This window comes from Coenobita brevimanus, chromosome 2 (genome assembly GCF_032717465.1).
Source record: "Coenobita brevimanus isolate Jiangsu-jjx chromosome 2, ASM3271746v2, whole genome shotgun sequence".
Classification (NCBI taxonomy): domain Eukaryota; kingdom Metazoa; phylum Arthropoda; class Malacostraca; order Decapoda; family Coenobitidae; genus Coenobita; species Coenobita brevimanus.
In genome coordinates, this window is record NC_136955.1 from 40,447,803 (window position 1) to 40,467,140 (window position 19,338).

Genomic DNA, 19,338 nt, shown 5'->3' on the forward strand with positions numbered 1-19,338 from the left:
ATTCTCGATGAGTGAGAATGCTCCCTTACACATCTCCCTTAGCGATTTAGTTTTGGATACGGTTGATCACCATCATTTTTGTACGTTATTTTTTGAAGTGTATGGCGAGATTAGTATGATTTAAGTAACACAGAAGGGGACGGCAAGGTGCAATAAGCGAAACGACGACTCCCTGATCAAACGTAATTTACTGTGCTGTTCCCACCCCACGTAACTATATTCTTTTCATCTTAACATGGCCCAGAATTTGATAGTTTTGAAGCTTATTCCACGTGTCTAGCACCATAAACTAGTGTTAATCTATTGCTACAACGGTATTTAAGATGAAGAGGTAACAATTTTAGGCCAAATTAGAGTGAAAGGAGTATAGGTGTATATTTTCGAAGATATTTAAAGGAATCAATATTTGTTTTCTTAATTACCTGAGTACACGCATGGCTCCTATTCTCGTCGGTTAAGGAAGCTCCCTAACACATTCCCTAAGCGATTTAGCTTGTTCATCACACATTACTGACCTCTTGCGTGTTACATACCGGTAAATCCTTCCAACATTGTCATACTCTACATTAATAACGTGCAGAAGGATATTAACCACCCAAATCAAAAAATAAATCGTTAAGGAACAGGTGTTAGGGGCTCCCTTAACCAACAATAATACAAACCCATGTCTCTAATCAGAATGGACCATCTATAACGCTGCTAATCCACTGCAACGGGTGATTTCTCGTGTGGTGACGGGACGGCTCAGTAGCGTTATCAGCGTCTACTCTCTATCATTTAACCATTTGCTACTTCCACTGCCACAATTACGCCCACACCAGCACACTGATCCGCCACCCAAAACACGTAAGATACCACTGAATGAGTTCTTAGTGGCGTGCTATCTACTGACCTGTATATGTAGCATCATATTCACTCTTTCCAGACACCGTAAAATAGAGCAAATAAAACACTTACCTGTGGTCGACGGGTCTGCTAGATAGAAAGAGGTTAAACATTAACCCCCCCATACAAGCATACCAATACAATACTTTCAATGGCAATAGTCCCACTACAAACACTTCTTCACGACTTTTACTTAGCCAGCATGGGGGAGGGTGAATTTCAGCCATCACTCTCTATTAAGAGGTGACTGCTGTGGCAGCGGATAGGGATGAGTTTACAGAAACATAGCATTACGACGGTCCCATTTTTACACACACACACACACACACACACACACACACACACACACACACACACACACACACACACATTTGATTCGTACTTCGCCCGTATGGGAGAGACTTTTCTCTGGCTATCACTCTTTGTAGGAAGGGGAATGCAGTAGAGCCAGAAAAGAAAAAAATCAGTTACTTCTTTCACCCTTAATTGGCCCAGATTTTTGTTCTTCACATAAGACACAATAAGATCGTGCTACTGCGTTCCATATCCACGGCACTTCTTCGTGACTAGCATCGTATTCTTGTGTTAATCTATTGTTACACCTCAGCGTTCAAGATGGAGAGATGGCAATTTTAGGCCAACTTAGAGTAAAAGACGTATATTGTATTGGTTTCATCAGTTACTTTACTCCGCTAACCTACCTCAGTTCATATCGACCCACGGCCTTCAACCCCTCACTTCATACTCCTCTCTCTCTCTCTCTCTCTCTCTCTCTCTCTCTCTCTCTCTTTTCTTTCTGTTCCTCTTTCCTCCCAAGCCCTTTCTTTTCAACATTACTTAAAATCCTATCTTCCTGTTCCCCTCCACACTCTCTTCACTATCACACCTCCCCCCACTCCTCTCTTTCTCTTTATCATACCCGCTTTCCTCATCCTCTAAGTCTTCTGGATCCGCCCTCTCAAAACTTCTAAAAGCATTGGGCCTTTCCTTCCCTCTCAATTTATTCCACTAGATATTGTAAGCCTAAAAACTCTCCAAGATTCTCCCCAGCATTTGTTTTCCCATCATTAAAAAGCATTGGATCGTTTTTTACCAAATTACTCTAGTTTAGCTCTAAAGAAGGGTGTGTGTGTGTGTGTGTGTGTGTGTGTGTGTGTGTGTGAGAGAGAGAGAGAGAGAGAGAGAGAGAGAGAGAGAGAATGTTTACGTGTTTGCATGTTTGAACATGTCTGAGTGAGCTTGAGTGTGTGTGTGTCTGTGCATAAGTTAGTTATGTGTGTTTGTGCCCATCTGTCTGCGTGTGTCTGTAAATGTGTATGGATTTGTGTGTGTGTGTGTGTGTGTGTGTGTGTGTGTGTGTGTGTGTGTTCCTTAAGAAAGTGGCCTCTAATTAACATAGCCCTTAGCCTATAGCTCCCTAACCCACTAATAAACAGATTTAATACAACTGATGGACGATGGAATGTAATTAGTGAAGTTTGAGGCAAAGTAACATAAGTTCCTGTTTTCCTTATCAAGCATTTAAATTGATATTAACTTAACCTCTCTCTCTCTCTCTCTCTCTCTCTCTCTCTCTCTCTCTCTCTCTCTCTCTCTCTCTCTCTCTCTCAATTCTTATTAGCTTAATCTTCAGAGAATATTAACCCAGTAAAACAGGATCTCTCTCTCTCTCTCTCTCTCTCTCTCGATTTTTCAGAAAGGATATGTTAGATATTGGCGCATATTCTCGTCCTTGAAACAAGCTCCTGAACACCATTTCTTTAGCGATTTAATTTCAAAGCTAAAATTCTCTGCTCCCTTGTATGTTTTCAATACGCTTAGAAAACACCGCAAAATATATATAACTATGGATTATCAATGAGGTGAATGGAAAAATAAGTTGGTAAGACGTAGGTGTAAGGTAGTCTCATTGGTAAGGTAAAAGAGAATATTCACCAGTCGGATCCAAAAATAAATCGCTGAGGAAAGGGTGCTAGGGAACTTCCTTACTTGACGAGAAAATGGCTCTTTGGTTCATATTTCCGCCTTTTTAGATAACGCCCTGATGCCTTCTCTTTGGCGATTTATTTTTTTTTTAAATGGCTGGCTAATATAAATCTGTGTGTTACTTATGCTGACTCTAATGATGTCTGAATCACTTAAATGACACAGAATAGGATAGTAAGGAGCAGTAAGCAAAATAAATCGCTTAGGAAAAGGTATTAGGGAAATTCCCCAATACGATGAGAATAAGGGTCCTTGGGTGGTACTCTCGTCGGTGAAATAAGCTCCCTAACACCTTTCCCTAAGCGATTAATTCTGTGTATTACATCCTACTCTCCTCCTCAGTGTTGCATAAATTCATTCTAGTGTGACCATACTATGCATAAACAACCAGCCATATCCAAAAATAAATCGTTTAGAAAAAGGTGTTAGGGAGCTTCCTTACCCGACAAGAATACGCGCCTAGGTCTTAAATTTCCTGGGCTGGTTGAGTTAGCTCCGTAACACCTCTTCCTAGACGATTTATTTGCTTATATACCTTGCTATTCTCATGTATGATATATAAACCATTCCAAATTCACCATACTCTGCATAAATATCGTAGAAAAGGATATTAACTAACCAAAACAAAAAATGAATCTCTAAGGAAAAGGAGTTAGGGAGCTTCCTTTACCGACGAGAATAGAGGATTAAGAGTTAAGAACTTCTGTTTGAGGATTAAGCAAATGAGAGAGAGAGAGAGAGAGACATTATTTGTCATGTAATCAATTGGAAACCTGTTAAGTGTGAGAACTACCTTGAGTTGGTGTGGCCATATGGAGAGAATGGAGAATGAGAGACTGACTAGGAGAGTGTAGGTGAGTGAAGTGGAGGGGACAGGGGGAGAGGGTGACTGAGGATGAGGTAGAGGAAGAAGGGGAGAGGGAGAGAGAGGATAAAGTGGAGAGATAGGGTTGTAAAGTACTGTGAATGGATGAGGATGACGTGAGTTGGAGAGAGAGCAACATGATGACGGTGGACATAGTGACATGGAGGCGATTCGTCTACGGCTTTCCTATCCAGAATGAAAGTGTCTAGCAATAGGTAGGTAGATAAAGATAGTCTGGTAGATAGATAGACAGATAGGCTAAATATATAGACAGTTGGATAGATAGGTAGGCTGTAGGTATGGAAGCGTCTGGGAATAGAAAGAGGGAAATAAAAACACACCAGTCTAATTGAGGAGATTCCTAAACAAAAGGCAAATAGTTTCTCGTTGCCGAGAATTACGAAAATACCGCCTCCTCAATAGACTAAATTCGCGCCATCCTCTCCTGGGTTGAATATAGTGTTCTGAATGTAGAGTGTGGTGAAAAAGAAGTTGACTGAAGATGATAATTAATGAAGGATGTATGATATCAAACTGCCGCGAACACTCAATTTACTGGTGCCTAAATACATTGATCGGAGCCACTGTGCTGGACTCTGCTAGGCTGAATGTCCTCTTTTATCTGTCTATCTATGTATCTCTCTATAGCCAGATGTCACAGGCCGTTTGTCTTTGAGTTGTTTTTTTACGGGGAGGGTCACTAACCCTCCGCCAACACACTTGTTGACCTAAGGAACGCGTGTAAGTTGGTTATTTGGTTACCACCCAGTGTTGTAAATGTTTTCCTGACTAACAGGGAATCGGCTTTTCACTTAACGTAAAACCACCTGAAATGCAAAGAAGAGTAATAAGATGTGATAGGAAAGATGGGAGAAATAGAAAAAGAGGGAGGCAGATACTGAGAAAAGGATGATAAAGATGAAGAGGAAGTAGGCAGCTCTACTTCAAGTGAGTGATGATGGTCTCCACCACCTACATGTTTTATAAGTAGCAAAAATAAAGCAAAAATGAAGAAATCGGGCAGAAGACGTTAATCAAAGGAGGAGTGTCATCCTTAATTGCCGGGAAATTATCAAACTGCTGCCGTCAAGATAGACTGAACTTGTAAGCATCTCAGGTGGCTTTCCTAGGGTGAATATAATCTTAGGTAAATGGGAAGAATATGGAAGACAAAGCCGCCGTCGATTGAGAACTTTAATCTAAGGAGGACAAGTGATCACTAATTGACAATAACAATAAAATGACTGCCGTCAAATTAGGGTGAATTGGAGGCATCCTGCACGGCTGTCCCAGGCTGAACGTAACCTTTATAATAATAGCAAAAATATGGCAGAAAAACACGACATGTGTTGAAGACCCTAATTAAAGGAAGACATGTGATCACTGATTGCTGAGAACTGTAAGCAGTATAATTTAGTCGTGAAGTATTAAGTATTAATATAGTCATTGTATGGAGCGAACTAACCAATCGAATTGAAACTGGTTCCAATAACCTTCTCAAGGACGGAAAAAAAATTAGGAAACCGTATTCTCTTCCAACTAAATCCAGATCAGTTCCGTCAAATGAGGAATTCACAGAAACCTAAGCATTACTCAAATATCTGTCTGTGATCCCATTTCCTGAGAAGCAGAGATCCAATACAATCTTCTCTTAGTATAAAACAATGACAGAAAAATAAAGATCGATTGATAGCGCTAATTAAAGGACGTCGTGTGATCCCTAATTACAGAGGATTTTCAAAGGATCCCTCCCCGAATAGAACAGCTTTAGCCCTTGTAATATTTGGCTCATTTGAGACAAGTGAGACGGCATGAAGCAGTGAAGCAGGAATTCCATGCTTGAAAATAAAGATCAGATCTAATCACAAGAGTAAAAAAACAACTCCAAACGTGGGAATCTGTTTATCTGTTTTTCTGACAGTTTTTGTCAATCTCTTTATCTGTCTAGCCATCCATCTGCTTTTATCTGTCTGTCTGTCTGTATATCCACCGTACCTATTTGTTCATCTGCCCATCTCCATCAATCCACCCATCCATCTCTACAGTACTTGTCAATCTATGCAACTATCTCTCTCTCTCTTTCTCTCTCTCTCTCTCTCTCTCTCTCTCTCTGTCTGTCTGTCTGTCTGTCTGTCTGTCTCTCTCTCTAATATTCAGAAAGCCCACGCTGGCATATTCACTCCCTAGCCTGGCCTGCTACGCTGTTCAATATTACTATAGAATAATAAATACAAATGCATATTAAAGACTCAAGGCCTCGGGGACACAAGTATAGCCTAGACATCTCATTTATATTGCAAGGTAGCTGGGGTCAGGCCTTCTGTCTACCTGTCTACCTGTCTGTGTCTGTATATCTATCATTGTATATGTTTATCTGTCTATATGTCTGTCTGTCTATCGGTCTATCTATCTATCAATCTACCTATCTATCCATTGATCGATCAATCTGTCTCCGTCTGTCTATCTGGCTTTTTACGTATCTTTCTCTGTCCATCTCTCTAAGTACCTTTGTCTATCTGTCTATCTATCTGTCGATTTGTGTATAGCCAAAAGTCTTCATCCTAGAAGGGGTGGCCACAAATTAATCAACTCAGTGTCACCCTGTACTCCGGCATCAGGCTATCCTCTCCCCAACTCACACCCTCACTCCTATACCTCTCCACCTCATCGCTCCATATCATCCTCGGTCTTCTCTTCCTTTCTCCCCCTCCACTTCATTCTCATACACTCTCCAAGTCATTATCTAACTCTCCAGTCTCTCCACATGGCCTTCTCCCTCCTCTGCCCTCCATAATAAATGCATGAAAATAGACATCTCCTCCTATTGGATGGCAGTGGCTATTGCTGTTTCGTATAATAGCATGAGTCTGGCAGGAATACCACTATACTCTTTACAGTCAAACTTGGCTTAGAGCTGAATGTGGACGCCTTCACGAGGTGGCATCGATATGACCTGGTGGTGGAGCTGCCTGGTTATACAAACGTCCCTCGACCTCCTCCCTATCACCCAACAGGAGGATGGGGAACTATAGGAGAAAGGCATCTTCATACTGCAGTCCACTGGGTTCACATTTATATGAACCTGGGGCTACGAAAATTACTATTACACTGATTTGGCCTAAAACTGCTGTCAAAATTGCAACGTCAATACAGATGATAATTTCAGGATCTTATTTAATCGATGTTGAATATGATCCTAGACACGAAGCAGAGTTAAGAAAAGGATGAAGAGCCGTAGTATTTTTTCAACTATTGGGCTATGAGAAATAAGCTGGAAAACCATGAAAATGTGGATCAATAATAGGTGAATAAATGATAAAAATTGAGGCTCTATGAGAGTGAGGTAGGGGGAGGCCAAGATTGGCATGGAGGGATGGGGTGGAGAGGTATGTGAGAGAGGGGTGTGTGAACTGAGAGCAGGTCAGTGAAATGGCGGGGGACAGGGCGACATGGAGGCAATTTGTTTGTGGCCATCCCTTATGGGATTGAGACGTCTGGCAAAAGAATAACAGAACTACAAATAATAATGGTCAGTGTAGGGTATTGAGAGTTTCAGGAAAGCCTATCTGAATGCAATTCTAGGGTTAACATTGAACTTAAACGCTATATCAACAAGCGTACTATTCTCAGCCTCTACGAGGCTCTGCCCGTATTCTCATTGGTTAAGGAAGCTCCGTAAGACCTTTTCCTTAGCCATTTTTTTTTTTTTTATTGAATATGCCCGATTAACATCCTTTTGTACAGTACGTTATTTATGCAGAATATGGCAGTATTACATGGGTTTATGTAACAAAGGGGAGGGACAGTAAGGTGTACTGTAATAATGCAAATTAAATCGCTTAAGAAAAGGTGTTAGAGAGCTTCCCTATGCGACAGGAAAGCGGGATCAACAGGTACTGATGGGCTTATGGGTTCATGATGAGGGAGTTCATTTTCGGCCCTAAGATCAACAGCAACTGCAGCTCCGTTACAGTTGACAATTAAACCCATGTTGATATACCATTTATTACTAAAAGGTTTGGCATGAAAAATCTGAATTCCTCTCATATATGAAAAAAAAAAAAAAAAAAGGAAAAACTCGCAGGATACTTTGCGTATATGACAAAATCTATATATTGCCAGGCGCCTAAATCCCGTAAAAGGTGGCCGCAAACAAATCGCCTCCATGTCGCCCTGTCTCCCTCCATTTCTCTGCCCTTTCCGCAGCTCACACACCCCTCTCTCATATACTTCTCCACTCCATCCCTCCATATCATCCTCGGCCTCCCCCCTCAAAATGATATTATTTGTACTTTTACCCTATTAGTCTTTCAAATCCCGCCAGCTCAACGTCCACTTTGCAATCAGTACGCTAGGATTAAAGGAAAAATACATTTAAAAATCCGGGCAATTTGGGTACGCGTGTATGCATCCCCGTGTGACTTTTTAAAAATTGAGATTAAAACGAAATAGTGTGAAAATAGTTCATTGACTTTAACCTGGCCTAGATTTTCATCCTATTGTAGCTTATATCACTAGGTTTAATGGCAGACACAATACCAAGACTCAAAATTCTTTCCATAGCACTTCTTCATGACTAGGATTATGTTTTTTGTCATTATGTAGGATAATGACATTTTGATTCTTATTTATGTTGCAAAGTGTTAAATGAAGTATAGTTAGATGATGTAATGATGAGGATAGAACAGAGAAAGAGAGACTGACTAAAAGAGTGTATGTGAGATAGAGGAAGAGACAAGGAGGAGAAGACCGAGGATGAGATTCAAGGTACGGGATGGAAAGGTATATGAGTGAGCGTGGTTTGAGCGAGAGCGGCCTGATGGCAAAGGACAAGATAACTTGGAGGCGATTTGTTTGTGGCTTCTCCTTTAACGATTTAGGCAAATGGCTATCGACAGGCCTTTGTTGGTTTGTCAAATTTGAGCGAGGTATTAACCCGTGGCGTCCTGTCGACGTTCTTTAACATCCACACATTTTGTCACTGCCAATCCTGTCGAAGTACATAAACGTGAATCAATTGCAAGGTCCCTAATTTGCACAATTTTCAATTTTCACGAGTGACTTCTGGTACGTATACACGTAACACCTTCCTCTACAAGATGCCAGGCAGGGACAATGCCTTACCCAGCATGACCTCCTCCCCTCCCTTGCACGCCATTGTCTCAGCAATTCACCTGTTATCAGTGACCTGGCCAGTAAAGCCATGTCATGCCACGGTACGAAATTCAGGGCCAGAGTGATTCCCCAATCAATGACAATGTGGAGGACAAACTTTACATAGCATTAGAGGAAGAAACAGTCAGAAATGATGATCAGGTAATGTGGCAAAAAAAGGTCAGGTATGGTGATGGTTTAGTGAGTGGAACAATGCTTATAATGCCTATATTACTGCTTGAAAACCAATATAGTCTTGTACTACATATAAATTCGTACCAAGTAAATAAATGAATACCGTTTATGAGCGGTGCGAAATAGTTATCCTCCCATAGAACTCGTTTTCTTTGGTGCCAGCCTGTTAGAAAACCCAGTAAGGTAAGAAGGTACTCTTACCTGGATCGAGTATTTTAAACCTCAGGTGAGCAATTTCTCTATGATTTTTAGATGTTTCTCACCAAAAGCGGAGGTTTGAGCCAAAAAAAAAAAAATCCAAAAATGGTCGGGATTAGGGGGAGTCAGTGGTGGAAAAGTGGTCGGGATGAGGTGGGTTAAAAACCATCCTTTTGATTCTCTTATACTATGGCTGGGACAGGGCTATACTTCGTTCACTTTGACTTGGCATGAAATTGCTCTCTCACTCTTTAATGCTGGGCTATAAAAGCAGATTAACATTAGATTAAGGTCTTAGTCGCGAAGAAGTGCTATGGAAAGGATATAGAGTCCTAGCACAGTCTTCTTCTCCCACTGACCAAAGTGATATAAACAACAGAATGATAGACCTGGCCCTGGTTAAGGTGAATGAACTATACTGTAGTACTCGATTCCATGTAATGCCAAGATATTTTATTCAACTAGGATTATATCTACGAAGAGTTCAGAGACTACAAAGATATTCCTTCAAACAGGCTAGAAGATCTCCCCGAATCGAACCTAGGCCATACAGAAACCGTGTTCATTCACAATCTTATTTTTACTCACAAATTTGCGCTGTTTATACGACGGAAATGTGAATGTTGATAAGTGATAATATTTTTTGTTACTCAAAGTTTACTTACACTGCTGATAATGGGGAATATACAGTTAACTCTAAAGAAGGCCGTTCACCTCTCTTGCTTCTACGCAGGGCACCATAGGCAAGGAGGGGGACGAGTAAGGAGGGTAGGGCATGAGGAGGCAGGGCAGGGCAAGAACATGTAGGACAGGGCAGAGCAAGAACCGGCAGGGCAGGGCAGAGCAAGAACAGGTAGGGCAGGACAAGAGTAGTCAGAGCAAGAGTAGGCAGGACAAGAACTGGTAGGGTGAGGCAAGACCGGCAGTGCAAGAATAGGCAGGGCAAGACAAGAGCGTGCAGGGCAGGACAAAAGGAGGCAGGACAAGGCAAGGACGTGCAAGGCAGGGCAAGACCTGGCAGGGAAGGGTAGAGAAAGAACAGTCAGGCATAGAACTGGCAGGGCTGGGCAAAAGCAGGCAGGGCAGGGCAGGGCAAGGACAGGCAGGGTAGGGAAAGAACAGGCAGAGTAAGGAATGAGCAGGGCGGATAGGGCAAGAACAGGCAAGGAAGGGCAGAGAAAGCGAAGATGTTGACAGAATGTGTATGGCTGTGCAACTCAAAATACCTCACCACCTTCCAGCACAGTGTGACTTGGTGAATGAGTAAGGCCAAGTTCACAGCTTGTTGGAACGGGCGTGATTTTTGCTTCATTTTAACCCATGGAAGTTCTCGCCCGCACCCGCCAGCGTCCAGTGGGGCCACATGTACCGGTTACAGTGATATATAAACTCCCTCTCATACCCATCCACGCCAGCAAGCATTTGGTATGGCGGAGGCCTGAGTCAGCAGGTGAATAAATGTGAGAGATTGGTTGGTTTACTGGAGCATTAGTGCTTCACTGAATAATTAGGACAAGCTTCATCCTTTCCCTCTTGCTCACACACACACACACACACACACACACACACACACACACACACACACACACACACACACGCGCGCGCACGCACGCGCGTGCGCGCAATTACACACACATGCACACTCACATGCACATCACACGTTCACACACACAAAAAGACGTGCGCCCAAAAACACACACATGCACACACACACGCACACGTGCGCGCACACACACACACACACTCACACGGACAGTATTGGTTTATATCAAAACGGTGCGCGCGCGCACCCCCCCCCACACACACACGAAATAAAAAATACTCACATAATCGATAACATATTTTTCATAAATACGGTACACACACACACACACACACACACACACACACACACAAACACACACACACACACACACACACACTCCTTCCAATACACTGCCAGAAATAGGTCCTCTCCTCCTACTGACCCTCGCTCCACCATTGCTCTTCTCCCTCGCGTGACATATTTTACATTCATGCCCTCGCTCCCTCCCCAGCCACATTTCCCGGGTCTGAATGCTATTGATAAACGACGTGAGGGAAGCGGAAACGTGGCTATATATATCCTCAAGCTACTTTTGTCCCAACTGCAGGTGATAATATGGAGAGGAAGGATGGAGGCAACAGATGAAACATCGGTATCAAAATTTTAAGTTCACACTCGTTTTTATATTCAGATTTGGTTTTCCGATAATTTGTGGGATTCGCTCCATTTTGACTATTTTATATCGCAAGCGACAATATACTGTGGGGCTTCCCTTCCCCCCAACTCTCCAGGTTTATTAATAATTGCAGTTTAATTTGCGATGGAAATGCTATAGAAGAAAAGTCATAATACTTTTTTTTTTTTTTTTGTGTCCTACTCCGGGCATAGGCATCACAGCCTGCTCCCAAGGCCCAACAATTCTCCTACATACCATACGCTTCCGTATGGAAACATTTCGGCGCTAACATCCATCGTCCATATTGAATACATGCTAGGGCTGTCTCATATAGGACTGGTGTATTGATATTAGCGGGGATATTTTTGCGACATGTCGGTGGGTCTTCCGGTAAATCAGTAAAGCCTGCTTATGAATTTCAAATCCTTAAAGTACTCTCTGCCCCAGCGAGGATTCGAACTTGTGTCCATTAGGACTGCAGGCCACATCTCTACCGATTCAGCCATCGCCTTCGGTAATGACCAAGGTGCCACTTTTGCTCTTTCTCAAGGCACTCGATCCGACGATACCAATATGACTGGATGACTGCTTATACCCGTGGGGAAAAAAAATCTCTCTCTGGTTGCACCCTTAAGGATCAGCCCCGTTACCTGCTGCATTTTCCCTCCTGCATTGAATAAACTTTCCACGTGGGCCTAATTTTCACCAGGGATCAATTTGTTTCCATTATAGACCTATTATTACCCAAGGAGTTTTTCTCCCATTTACCTACTTTTCCTCTGTCGACAAATAATCTCCTTCAGTCCTATTATTCCCTACAAATCAATAATCTCCTTGGAAACTATGGTCTGCCAGGGACACATTCTCGTCCACCATGGACTCTTTTTCCCAATGGACCCATTTTCGATCAATGAAGCTATTTTTCGCCCCTAGACCCTTTTACCCTTTCTCACCCTCAATGTAAACTTTTGACCCTGAGTCGTTAGTGAGTCAATGAACTTAATTTTGGTACTCACGATGTTGACGGTACTTCGGTGGGTAATGCACACTGCATGAGAGAAAAATGCTAGTTGTAGGGCACTGCTATGTGATCAACGCCTGTCACAAGTATTCATATTACTGTAGCTTTGAGAAAATTACGTTGATATTGGGTGTACACTTATTTCTGTAATTTGTAATCATGTTGCAATGCAGCATATTTAGTAATCCTTACCTACCTGTAGTCGGGTTTCGCTCAAATGACAAGAAATCCTAACTTCTTTCAGCTCAGGTGATGGCCCAATGTAGTCTGACTAGTAACTAAGGACACGCATTCCTGCCTCATAACTAAAGGCCAGCAAATATCATGGAATCACAACTTAGTACTCAAGCTTTGAGAGTGATCCCGCTCCGTCAAATGGCGGCAGACTGACTACTGTATACGGGCCAGTAATATTATGGTGTTACGGGGACTTACCGTGTAGGAAGATTTCTGAAGTATACGGAAGTTCCACAAGATTTTAAAGAAGCTTCAGGAAGGTACACTAGGGCCAAATCTGAGTAAAAAGGAAAATATTATATATCAACATGGTTCCCTTCTCACCCGCTACAGAGTCACACTTACTAATAACCTTCCCAGTTACTTATGAGGGAAGTGATTTTCTCCCATACGGTCTTCAGTAATTTTAGATTAGAAACGACTGAGAAACAACTCCAAGTTTGAATAGCATTTCCTTACTCAAAATTACCCCCAGAATCACCTCAAGAAGTTAGGGCAATTTCCGGCCCGGCCACCCAACATCGCGTTGCTGTAAACTTTACACTGGCTCTTATGTCATTATTCCACACGTTCTCTTAGTGATATTGTACAACTATACCTTTTTTACTTTAATCTGTCCTAAAACTGACATCTTCCACCATGTTTGCTGTGTTAAAGAGATAGATTAACATTAGAAAATGAAGCTAGTCACGAAGAGGTGCTATGGAAAGGGTGTAGAGGCGTTGCATTGTTTTGTGTCACTGAGTTAAGCGAAATAAACTCAAAAGAAAGAAAGAAAATCGTGGCCAAGTTAACGTGAAAGAGCTGTACCACATGTACTAATTATGAACTTTGCGAGAGAGGGTATTATTAACTGAACCAGACTTTTTTTTTTTTCTTTTTTATGTGTAGGTCGTTAAATGGTACAGATAGGTAAGCTTAAATGCTGATAAACAACGAAACAAGAGGCAAGTGCATTTACCCATATCCAGATTTCCTGTCAGAACTATACATGATTCACACGTGGTTCTACAGTACCTTAACATTTCAGAGTAAGTGTGCACTGGTAGTGGTTGGTATGTGCCTTGTAAACAGTTGGTTAAGCAATTTTCGATAAAGTGGTAATGACGCCGCCGGTAGGATGCATAGTGACAGTGTGGCAGGAAGAATTATTCACTGTTTTAAATGACATTAAAAACAAACGCTACGTATTGAGCTAGGTAGACGAAGTCGATAGTCATTATTTTTGTACGAAATGTATCTCTGTGTCTACATTATGTCGAGAACACAAATCTCAGAAAGTATTGACTGTAGAAGGAAAAGTTATTAATAAAAGTTGTTTAGAGTCACAACTGGAGCTCACATGTCACTCAGCCAGCATTGGGAGTCATCCAGGATGGATACATAATACGCCAAGCATTCATCTAACAGTATTATTACAGTCTACCTGGCTCACAGATGACGGGTAGTCTTGTTCACTTGTTTAACTATGAAGGAACTGAATACCAGCATATGTTAACGCCCCCACCTATGTTAAAATCTTCGTTAGTGCTCAAAAATTCCAAGAATAAGTTGTCCCTAATTTTTTTCCACACTGATGTGGAATGACAGACTCACCTCGTCTCTGTCACTCATTTGTTTATCCAGCAGATGATATTTTACGAAACGGCAACACAGCCCTATAGAGGATACACTTAAATCCACCGGATTATGGTAACTAAGAATAAATAGGAAGTGAGTAGAATGTTTTCACTCCACCATCTGCATTGATAATTGCTTGGTTTCTGTGTTCCAGTACGGTGAGGCAATACACACAGGTAGAAAGTTCGGGACTTTGTAATTGCTAACCCACTAAGTGGACTGTCCAAATGGTAACCTGTTTTTGTTAACGCTGTTTCACCCTGGTCTGTCTAGTGGAGCAGACCCGTTGAGCACGGTAAAGACCTGCTTATGTGGGGCAGTCTAACAGGTACAGTACAATTTATACACCGTGTAGTGATCCCGAGCCCCCTTGTGGAGGACACTACCTCAGTAGGATCTGACCACGGTACATCCCCATGGCGAGGTGGAGGGAATTATGAGGAGGTTTGGCTCCTGGGTGGACGTTGAAGTTGCTTTGCTCCACACAGAGCACTCAGCGCCATCACGTGTATGCCTCTCATTAACGTTCCTATGAGTGGATTTACACTTGACGAACGTGCGTGAACAAGCACAGCCGAAAGAACATTAATGAATGTTCAGGAGTTCACTGTAGCACCAGTCAAGCAGGGCAGTACTCCCGAGGTGGATGGAGTGCTGATGACAGGGAATGCTGGAGCTCCAGTTTCATCAGCCCTCGGGACTAGTTCCCGACCATTCCCCTTTGCTGAACTTTTTCAGTGTCTCAGTAACATGAAGAGTAGGCCAGCATGCTCTCCAATACAAATTTCTCTATCAACACGAAACTACATGCACAGTACACACTACACTTCCGTTTCCAAAATTCAACAGTCATGGCGTCTCTACACACAGTCTCGGAGACCCCACGGGGGGGTGACTATAAATGCCCCGACCTTCCGCCCCTCTCCCGGTGATGACTCAAGCTGCCTGACTCACTTCTTCATTTCTGCAACATTCATGGCCTTTCCTCCAACTTTCACTCAGTTGAGCACCACCTCTCTTCCTCTAAACTTCACCTTCTTTTCCTAACTGAGACTCAGCTGTCTGAGGCAACTGACAGCAAACCCTTTTCTGCATCCTCCTACTTTCTCTATACTCATTTCAAAACCAAAGGTGGCTGTTGTGTATATATACGCAACGACTACTCTTGCTCTCGTGTTCCTGAATTCGATTCTTCTGAATTCTCAACACTCTGGGTTCGGCTTTCCTGTCATTCTCTGACTAAATATATCTGCGCTGTTTACTTATCTCCTAATTCTGCTGACTATCAAAAATTCTTTGACTATCTTACTTCTATGATGGAACACATTCTATCCATTTCTCCCTTCTCTGATATCTCCATTCTAGGAGATTTCAATGTTCACCACCACCTTTGGCTCTTCTCTCCTTTCACTGATCCACCTGGTGAACAAGCCTACACCTTTTTTATCTTCAGTGACCTAGAGACGCTTGTAGAGCACCCTACCCATATCCTTGACCGCCTTGAAGAGAGCTCCAACGTACTTGACCTCTTCCGTTCAACTACTCCTTCTGCTTACACTGTTAATATTTTCTCTCCGTTGGGCTCCTCCGATCACAACCTTATCACCTTAACCTGTCCTATCGCTCTGGTACAGCCTGTGGACCCTCCAAAGAAACGGCGTCTGTGGCACTTTGGAGCTACGGACTGGGAGGCCCTCAGGCAGTACTTCTTTGATTTTTCCCTGGAATGATTATTGATTCCATGGCCGGGAGCCATCTGAATGTGCCTTGCACATTACGAAGGTTATTTTCTTGGGCTTGGAAGCATACATTCCTTTCTCATATCCTTTGACCAATGCCAGAAAGCTTTGGTTTAATCTTGCTTGATATAATGCTGTCTGCAACACGGAGAGGACCTATAAAAGGTACCGGAGCCAACCTACCCCTGAATCACATCTTGCTTATGTTCCTGCCCGGAATCATGCTAAGTCTGTTCTTCGCTCTGCTAAAAATGATTTCATCTGTAGTAAATGCTCTCAACCCTCCAACTCGAATTCTTCCCGCTGCTTCTCGCACCTTGCCAAAAACCTTTCTAACAACTTTACCTCATCATCCTTCCCTCCTCTTTTCTACTCTGATGGCTCTGTAGCTATTTCTTCTACTGATAAAGCAGATCTCTTTGGTCAGACTTTCTCCTCCAATTCCACCTTAGACGATTCTGGTGCTGTTCCTCCGTCACTATCCCCCTCTGGCTTCCTCATGGGTGACATTAAAATTTCTTTTGCTGATGTGTTTTCTGCCATCACAAGCTTCAATACTAACAAGGCATATGGGCCTGATGGAGTCCCTCCTGTTGTTCTCAAGAACTGTGCTTCTGTGCTTACACCCTGCCTAGGCAAACTCTTTTGCCTTTGTCTATCAACTTGTACCTTTCCTTTTTGCTGGAAGTTTGCTCTCATTCAGCCAGTCCCAAAGAAGGGTGACCATTCTCAACCCTCTCACTACCGTCCAATTGCTTTAATATCCTGTATCTCAAAAGTTTTCGATTCAATTCTTAATGGAAATTTTTTGAAGCATCTTTCCTATCACAACCTTCATTTTGATCATCAGTATGGGTTCCATCAGGGACGCTCCACTGACGATCTTCTCACCTTCCTTTCAGGCTCCTGGTCATCCTCCTTTCGGGTCTTTGGCGAAAGCTTTGCCATTGCACTTGACATCTCAAAGGCTTTCGATCGAGTCTGGCATAAATCTTTAATTTCCAACCTGCCCTCTTACGGTTTCTATCCTTCTCTCTGTGCCTTCATCTCTAGCTTCCTTTCTGTTCGTTCTATAGCTGCTCTTGTAGACAGCCATCGTTGTTCTCCTAGATCTATCAACAGTGGTGTTCCTCAGGGTTTTGTCCTATCACCAACTCTCTTCCTTTTATTTATCAATGACCTTCTAAGCTGTACTGTACATCTAACCCTATCCACTCATACGCTGATGACTCCACCTGACACCTTTCCATTCGGTTCCCGCAATGTCCATCTCAGCAGTTACTTCAGCAAACAAGGGATGAGGCTATGGCACACCCAATGTCTGACTTGGCTCGCATCTTTGACTGCGGTAAAAATAACCTTGTTGTTTTTAATGCATCAAAGACTCAGTTCTTACACCTATGAACCTGATAAAATCTTCCACAGGTGTTCCCACTAATGTTTAATAATATTCAGCTTAATCCTGGATTATCTTTGAACTTGCTTGGGGTTTCATTTACTCAGGACTTGTCTTGGAAAGATCATATTACATCTCTTGTAAAATCTGCTTCCAAGAGATTGGGTGTGCTAAGCCCACTCCGTTCCTTCTTTACCCCTGCACAATTGTTGACTCTATACATGGGTATTATCCCCCCCTGTGTGGAGTACAACTCTCATGTTTGAAGAGGCTCCCCACATACAGCTCTTCTCAATAGGGTGGAGTCAAAGGCTTTTCGTCTCATTAACTCTCCTCCTCTTACTGACTCCCTTCAGCCTCTTTCTCTTTGCTGCACTGTTGCATCTTTATCTCTTTTCTATCGTTATTTCAATGGTCACTGCTCCTCCAAACTCTCTGCATGCATTCCTCCACCTTTACAATGGGCTCGTAGCACCCGTCTAGCAACAAACTCTCATCCCTTTTCTGTCCAACTCTCTAATGCAAGAGTTAACCGTTACTCCCAGTCCTTCATTTATGCAACAGGTCAACTCCGGAACTGTCTCCCTCTGTCTGTATTTCCTGCTTCCTATGATCTCCAGTCTTTCAAACGCAGTGTGTCCAGGCATCTCGAGATGATCAGATCTTGAATTAGGCTCTCTTGTATTTTGTTTTTCTCTTGGAGGGAACAGTTATTGCGTGCTCGTGGCCTTTGGTTCCTTCTTCCTCACATAGAAAAATAAAAAAAATCGCATATGCTCCCGTGTGCATTCGTTATGTCCTTCTTAGTAGATGTTTGCCTTAGTATGCCCTCTATAGTCTCTCATACACCAGAATATCAAGGGATGAAAAGTGAGTTGCATTTGCTGGAATTATAGTCATCCATTAACTCTTCAAAGGAAAGAGAAATCTGCAAGGAAAAAAATAATTTACCGACATTCATTCGAACACTGCTGTGAGCTCATTCAGGTTTGGTTATGCTCTCCATATTGGCTACGCGTGCCCACTACCAGGCTCACCAATGTTTGTTCTTGTGTGTTCGCAAGTGTAAATTCACCCTCTTGAACACGGAAGCTAAAAGTATGAGGAAGGTCGCCCTATGAAGAAAAAATGGAGGAATTAACAGTGCTGCCATCTCATGAGTAAGACACCTCAACAAAGAAAATGGCATGGGGAAATAAAGTTATGAGGGATTATTGAACTTAAACACTTTCTTAATACCCATATCCGCATCCCATTCCCACCCCTTACTGGTCACTAGTACTTCATTGGTCCTTGGTGGCCCCTAATGACCGTGTTTCCTCAAATGTTTTGTAACCAGCAGCATGGTGGTTGGTAATGAAGGCACGCTCCAAGTTCTAAGAAGGCATTTTATTTTACAATGTACTATTACAGTTCAGAGCTATTTCTGTACAGAAATACTGTATATGGTCAACCGTTGCTAAGAGTTATGAATATTTTTCAAGGGCATGACATTTTATCTGCTCGTAATAGCACATCAGTTTCATAACAGGTTTTAAGCCTACAGTAAGCCCCCTCGTTTGGCGAATTTCAACTTGGCGAAACTCACTTTTGGCGGTAGGGTGGCCATGGACCACCGAATGCTCGCTTGGCGATTTGAATTCAAACTTGGCGGTCCCCTGGCGGCCGCACGTTGAACAATATCAAGAAAAATTGAAAATGTCAAAGCAGGCAAAAATAACAAAGTTTTTCTTAGAGAATCTGGACAGACAACGCAATATCCAAGACGTCATTGCCACCATTCCCGTAGATGATGAAAACTGTGAAATCATTGATAACCCCCCCCCCCACTCGATGTGCCA